This window comes from Ruditapes philippinarum, unplaced genomic scaffold (genome assembly GCF_026571515.1).
Source record: "Ruditapes philippinarum isolate M1 unplaced genomic scaffold, ASM2657151v2 ctg5526_1_1_1_1, whole genome shotgun sequence".
NCBI classification, from domain to species: domain Eukaryota; kingdom Metazoa; phylum Mollusca; class Bivalvia; order Venerida; family Veneridae; genus Ruditapes; species Ruditapes philippinarum.
Window position 1 is genome coordinate 35832 of NW_026852605.1, and position 7194 is coordinate 43025.

General features: G+C 31.2%; 1 long non-coding RNA gene across 1 annotated transcript; it reads right to left on the reverse strand.

Annotated features, from left to right (window-relative positions):
* Positions 1-4391: 4391 nt before the first annotated feature.
* On the reverse strand, positions 4392-5606 carry LOC132718854 (uncharacterized). The gene is made up of 2 exons (XR_009624152.1): positions 5482-5606; positions 4392-4829 (listed from the first exon to the last, which is right to left on the reverse strand). It is a non-coding gene; the product is annotated as an uncharacterized LOC132718854 (long non-coding RNA).
* Positions 5607-7194: the final 1588 nt, after the last annotated feature.

Genomic DNA, 7194 nt, shown 5'->3' on the forward strand with positions numbered 1-7194 from the left:
GCAGTGTTTTTGTTTAATTTATTTTATAGAATAGGTAGTCTCCTATTACGTACATACAGGAACTTCAAGATTTTTTAGCTCACCTGAGTGTCAAAAAGTAACCTGTTGAGCTTTGGTGATCGTCCATTGTACAAAGTTTTACTTGAAACAACATCTCCTAATGAACGCTGAGCCAATTTAATTTAAACTTCACAGCAATGTTCCATTGATGGTCACTTATAAAAAATGGCAACCGAAAGAAAAAACTTAAAAAATCCTGTTTCAAAAAAACTAAAAAGCTAGAGCTTAGATCACAGGCACGAGTATTGTATAACTTATAGTATATTTTAATTTTATTATCAATCTGGTCATATATTTTCATCCCAGGTCCGATACTCGTGCCTGTGGCTTAGATATTTAGCACGAAACATCTAGGGGGTGTCTTCAAGTTTGTTCAAATAAAAGCCCTGGGGTCAAAATTGGTCCACCCCACGGGGCTCTTGATTTTCTTATATGTATATAGTAAAAACTTAAAAAAATCATCTTTTAAAGAGCTAGAGCTTAGATATTTAGGGTGAAACATCTTCTAGTGAGTTTCTACCAAGTTTGTTAAAATAAAAACCCTGGGGTCAAAATTTGCCCGGCCATGGGTAGTCATTGATTTTTCTTCAGAATTCGAACCCACAGCGGTGAGGGGCAAGCGGTTTGAAGAGGCATAGAGCTTAGACATTCGGTATATAGTACCATTAATAGGCCAAACTTGTTCAAATATTGCACCTTGTGTCAAAAAAGGCCTCACTCCAGGGGGTCATAGGTTTTCTTATATGTATTTATAGTAAAAATTAAAAAAGAACTTCTACTCGGATTTGAGGTTAGATACGTTGTGAAGTGGACCTCTTCCAAGATTGTCAAATTATAGTCCTTTGGTCAAAATTTGCCACGCTCCAGGGAGGGAGTCATTTATTTCATTTTCATTTAGTAAAAACTTAAAATTCTTTTTTTCTGAAGGTACAATTAAGGCTTAGAGACCTAGACCTAGAGCTTTCATATTTGGTATGTAACACTGACATCATCTAGTGGTTCTACAAAGATTGTTCAAATTTTGACCCTAGGGTCAAAGGGGCTCCGCCAGTGAGTTCATCAGTTTTACATGGAGTTATATAGGAAAATCTTAAAAATGTTGTCAAAGTCTACAAGGCCTAGAACCTTGATATGTGGTATGTAGCATCATCTAGTAGTCCTGTACAAAAATTGTTCAAATTAAGCTGTCCCATGTTTTCAAATTGTGCATATATGTAGGGTGAAAAGGGGATTCACTTCGACTTTTTGACCTATTTCACAGGTGAGCAATCCAGGGCCCTCTTGACTACATCGTCAAACATTTTCCTTCCATGTAGTGCTGGTTTATACCGTGTATCTTTATACTCATAATAAAGTCACCTTAATAATTTATTTTTCAACATTTAGCATCTGCACACCCTTATTTCCTTAGATTTTAAATACCATTGTCGAGTACAATTATTTGTGTTTTCATATTCCTGGACTAACCAGTACTGGCGCCACATAATGATTATTTCCCCAGCAGGATACATATCTAGAATATAATTGTGTACAGCTTCATACCACAAGTTTACCTTTCAACGAAACTGATCTACGTACATAAGTGTATAATGAATGATAACTTAGACATCGATTTTGTTTTAAAATTTTATTGTAATGAAATATATAGACTATGATAATTATATAAGCATTTATATATTAAATTACCGTAAACATATCATACTTGCAATTAGTTCATTATAATATATATAACAAAATATGTACAGTTTTATCTCCCTTTACAATATAATATGCAAAACAGTAATACAGCAATATCGTAATTCTAATATTTTCTAAAACTTGAAAAAATGGTTAAATCTCAAATTTCAGCTGACAGTTGTTTCCTGAGTATATACTAATCAGTACTGGTTGGTTCCAGGAACAGATTCGAGAGTATGTCTATAAGCTCATAGCTTCCTATACCATCAAACTAAATTAAATTCTGTATAAACCAACTATGGTAGATTGTTAAAAAATGTGAAAATATGAATAAACGGTAACAAAGATATAACATTGCTGTTATAAAATTATTACAGTAGTTTCATATGTATAAAACCATAGTTTTGTTTGTATAAAACAGTAGTATTATTTATATAAAAAACCTTCTTTATCTTTGAAATGTCAAAACGTAAACCAAAAGTAAACAATAATGACATTACTAGTATACGTCTTACATGGATGTTATGTACTTATATTGGCATTAATCTTGTAAAAAATATAAATATTTCAATAAATTGCGTTCAGTTTTGTTCTATCTCTAAAAATAGAAATAAGAAGACTGAAATGAAATGCGTTACCAAACAATAGCATACCAACTATCAAACTGTGCATTGATTCAAACATTTATATAGATAATAGAAATATATTTATGCAATATTTATTATAAAAATGACGCTTTTTGATGTCATAGTAACATAACAATATCCCATCCTTCTGGATGTATTTTATTGTGTTATCTGAATATATGTAACTTTCTATATAACATCTATACATAGGTAAGTAATATACATGTATATATAACATATACATAGGTAAGTAATATACATTTTCTGTTATTTTCTCTGAATATATGTACATATATATATAAATTACTACATTGTAGTTTAACAATGAGATACACAGTAACTCAAACACAATAAATGGTAAGAACTTATAATATATAACTATAAACATATGTATATATTTAAGCGGAAAACCCCATTAAATCTGACTAGAACATGGATAAGCATTATACATTAATATATTATGTACAAAAATATAGATCAACCTATTATCAAGAAACACATCTGAACAGTAAGGCCCCCACGATTTCACGTTTAAACGGATTCGTTTCGATTTTCATTCATAAACGTTTACGATATTGTTTACCGTTTAATCGAAATGACCATATTGTCTTACAAAATTTCTTAATCATTGCCTGTAATCATGGATTTTATCAATTCTAGTGGTTTATTCCAAAGTAAACAAACGGAAAATGGGTGTTTACAACCCTCCACACAGCATTACCGTGCAAAATTGCTCGTGACATAATACATTTTTGGTAAAAAATGGGGTTACAACGCAGAAAATGTGTGCTGACTCAATCGTCATGAGCCCTGCACATTCTTTATTTGTACATGTATTAAAAATTGAAAGCAAGACATCATTTGGCGACTTAAATACATGGTGTGTATAGTATATAGAGGTACCACCGTTTAAACGGTATCGTTTCGGTTCTTAGCAGTCGTGTAAACGTTTACAAAAAATTGTAAACGTGGGAGCCTTACTGAACAGAACTATTAATGATTTGTATTTTCTTGTATGTAAGATAAGTAAACTATGAAGAATTTTTAGATATACAGTCAATTGTAAATGATAACAACTCTAACAATATTGCAACCTTGATTTTACATACGTATTAACTAGTTATAAAGATTTTGACAGGTTATATGGCCCCATTTAAACGGTTGCTTTTTAATATAACCTGAGCCGCTAGGGCGAGGGTTATATTGCAAGCAACCGTTTATATACTGCCATATGTTACCTGTTCGAAATATTTATAACGAATTTATAATACAGCAAGCACCATTCTTAGAGGAATAAAGCGAGATTTCTTTATAAACCGACAACAGCCGTGAATATAAGACTAAATAAACGTCACAATTATCCAATGAAATGCGACGTTACAAAAGTGCAGTATGCCAATATTTAAGTAATCATCTGATGCAAGTGTATGATAAATTTTCTTTCTTATTGTCAAATAAAGAAGGCAGTTGTGTTATTTTATAAATTCCTTATAAAGACTTTTGAAAGTTAAAATGGACATGTATAAAATATTTCGCTAGACAGCCTGAAAGTTTTTTGTTATATTTACTTACATCTATTTTATCTAGGTTATATAACTTCTTTAATCAATATAACCAATGACATATTTTTTATCTTAATTATGGTATTACCAAAATATACCTTTGTTTTGTTTCCTATAGTTATATTGCCTTTCAAATTTCTTTTTTGTCATAATTGTAAGCATAAAAATAAAAAAGCAACAAACTTATACTTCGCAAAATTAAACTATTTTACAAAATTCAAACATAATATGCTTTCTTCAAGCGTAGTCGTTATATAGATATAGGTTTAATTATTTCATTTCTAAATCAGCGGAACATCAATTTTCCTGTATATCTTATTATAGAAAGTATTTATTTTAATCTTACTTCCTTTAAAGTGAATTGGTCTATAATGGAAGATCTGTAGTGCCAATGAAGTGTTTTAAAACAAAAAATTATAATTCATCATACATTGTGTTCATATTGATCATCATTTTGTTTATAAGAATATCCAAAAAGTCACATCTCTTACATTGTTATTATGGAAAATGTGCCCATTGTAGACCAATCCACTTTAATAACAAGTGTTTTTTTTACAAGCTTCATTTATGTTTTCTAAAGGTATTTACGTAGTTAACAAACAAAGTTTTCAGAAGGAACTCTTAAATATTTGACAGCGGCCTTGGTGAAAACCTTCATTTTAGATGTCAATTCTTCTTGAAGATATCATGTTTACTTGGTACAAACGATGCAGAAATAAATTCAAAATTGCTGGTCTGTTTTCCTTTCTGCCAGGAACTAGAAGATTGCACAAGGTATTGGTGATGCACTGTTTTTAAACAATTATCTTTTGGATATTTTTCAATAAAAACAAGAACCAGGTGTTAAGTCTTTATATTAAGCATAATCATCATTGTTACTGTAGATTAAAGTGGAGCTGATTTTCTGAAAAAAAAGAGAGAAAAAAGAATAAATAAGAAAAACGAAACATAACTTTCGTAACTGTGTAGATTAAAGGATTTATTCAGTATAATAATATATTTCATGTTTTTTTTCTCTTAAACACACACATTTAAGGTTAACCTAAGTAAATCCAAATATAAACTTCCGTAAGCCTGTAATTTTGATTATCGTAAGTAACTAAGTAATTTATTTATAATAGAGGCACGTGTAAACACTCTTTATGATACACCTTCCAAAGCCAGCTGAAATTAATATTCAAGCATTAACTGGTATCCGAGTAGAACCACAGACCTTCAGTAAGCCAACTGAATTTAATCATTTAGGCACGAGCTGACATCTAATCAGAACCACTGCTTTTTGACAACCAAAATGAATTCAATTATTTGACATAAATTGATATCTGTTGAAGAAGCACACGCTGAACTATGAATAAAAGGTATTAAACTCCGATGGTATTGAAACTCAGCTTACAGAACTTTATATTTTTTCAACAATTTCCATCAACATCTTCTGTTCATGAATTAGTTGAATGAAGAAAATGTCCTTTGTATGGAAACTGTCTTCGATATTCTATTTTACTATCTTCATTTGGATTTTATTGATCTGTCAATCATTAAGATAATTTAAGGCTTACCTTGTCAAGAAAGGAACATTATAATTTTGTTGCAAAATATATCTCCTCAAAATAATCTATAACTACACAAATCCTCCAGATTCTGCATCACAAAGATTTTGATCTAAGGCCGCTGAAAAGAGAAACAAGACATCAGATTAACGCATATCTTATTAATGGGTAAAAATTGCGGAACAATGTCTTTATTATTCTTATCTAGTAAAATGTTTGTGGACAAGAGGGTCATGACCCTTATATCACTCCCCTGATTATGAAGGCTCTTATAAACATGGAGCAAATTAATATTGCAAGTTATGAATAAAAAGCAGTTAAAGATTCCAATGGTAAACTGATCATAAAGTTCATATATGCATCTGAAATAGTCTACATCTAAAATAAGAGCCACTGCTCGGTGGGACTTGTAATACTCTGCATTATTCTTTCTTCTTTGGTCTAACACATTGAAGAAAGAATAATGCAGTTAAGAATACTCCTAGAAAACATAACTGTCTTGAACAAATTATCATTCAAATTTCATATTTGACCCTGATCGTCAAGGTCACATTTGAATTAATCATTGCCAGTTTTAAAATACAATGTAAGTGTTATTTTAGCCAAGAACTAATCCATAAATAAACATCACTATGTCATCTAAAGTAAATTTCAATAAATTGACCTGAAGGTCAATAAAAAGTCATTGTCATATCGGAATTATTAAACAGGTCGATTTTATCATATGCGTTCTTTGGTCTAAATTTAAATCAAATCTGCAATGAAGATCAAAAGTATGTCAATCTAAGTCAAGGTCATATTTGAATGACTTTTCATTTCAGTTTTGTTACAAGTGTTCTTTTGCCAAAGTATAAATCAAATCCATAAATAAATTACTGAAGAAATTGGACCACTAAAGACTGCTCAACAGTAGCTATGGAAGCAAGTGGTTGCCATTAAAGTCAAAAGTAGATTCATTTCTATTGAAAGTAAATGGTTGTTATGGAAGTCACTGGTTGCTAGGTAAAATGCCAATGCTTGCTGTAAGAGTCAATGGTTGCTTTGGAAAGTAAATGATTGCTATGAAAAAATAATTGCTCGACAAAAAGGCAATAGTTACAATAGAAGTTATTGGTTTCTATGAAAGAAATTAAACGCTATGGGAATTAGATGTTGCTATGGAAAATCAATGGTTGGTTTGGAAGTCATTGGTTGCTATATAAAATTTGAAATTTTTTCATCAACAAGGAATGGTGGCGCTAAATGATTAATCAATAGTTGCTATGGAAGTCAATGGTAGATTCACTGTTTGCATTGAAAGTCAAACATTTCTATGGAAGTCAATAGTTTCTAGATTAAAAGTCAATGCATGTTATGGAAGTCGCTGGTTGCTATGAAGTGTCAACGGCTGCTATTGAATGTCTTTGATCGCTATTGAGATTACACGTTGCTGAGGAAAATCAATGTCAAGTTGCAATGGAAGTCCGAGTTTCAATGTAAGTCAGTGGTGTCTATGGAAGTCACTTGTTTTCAAGAGAAACCACTTGTTGCTATGGATTAATTTGGATAGTCAAAGCTTGTTAAATCACAAGTTGTTAAGTAAATCAAGTAAATGCTTTGCAGTTCAATGGTTGTATTGGAAAGTCATGGTTGCTTGAAAGCGGTCCTACTAAACACTGCTAAGGACTGCTAAGGACCGCTAAGGACTGCTAAGGAGCCACAAAGGACTTCTAGGGAGGCACA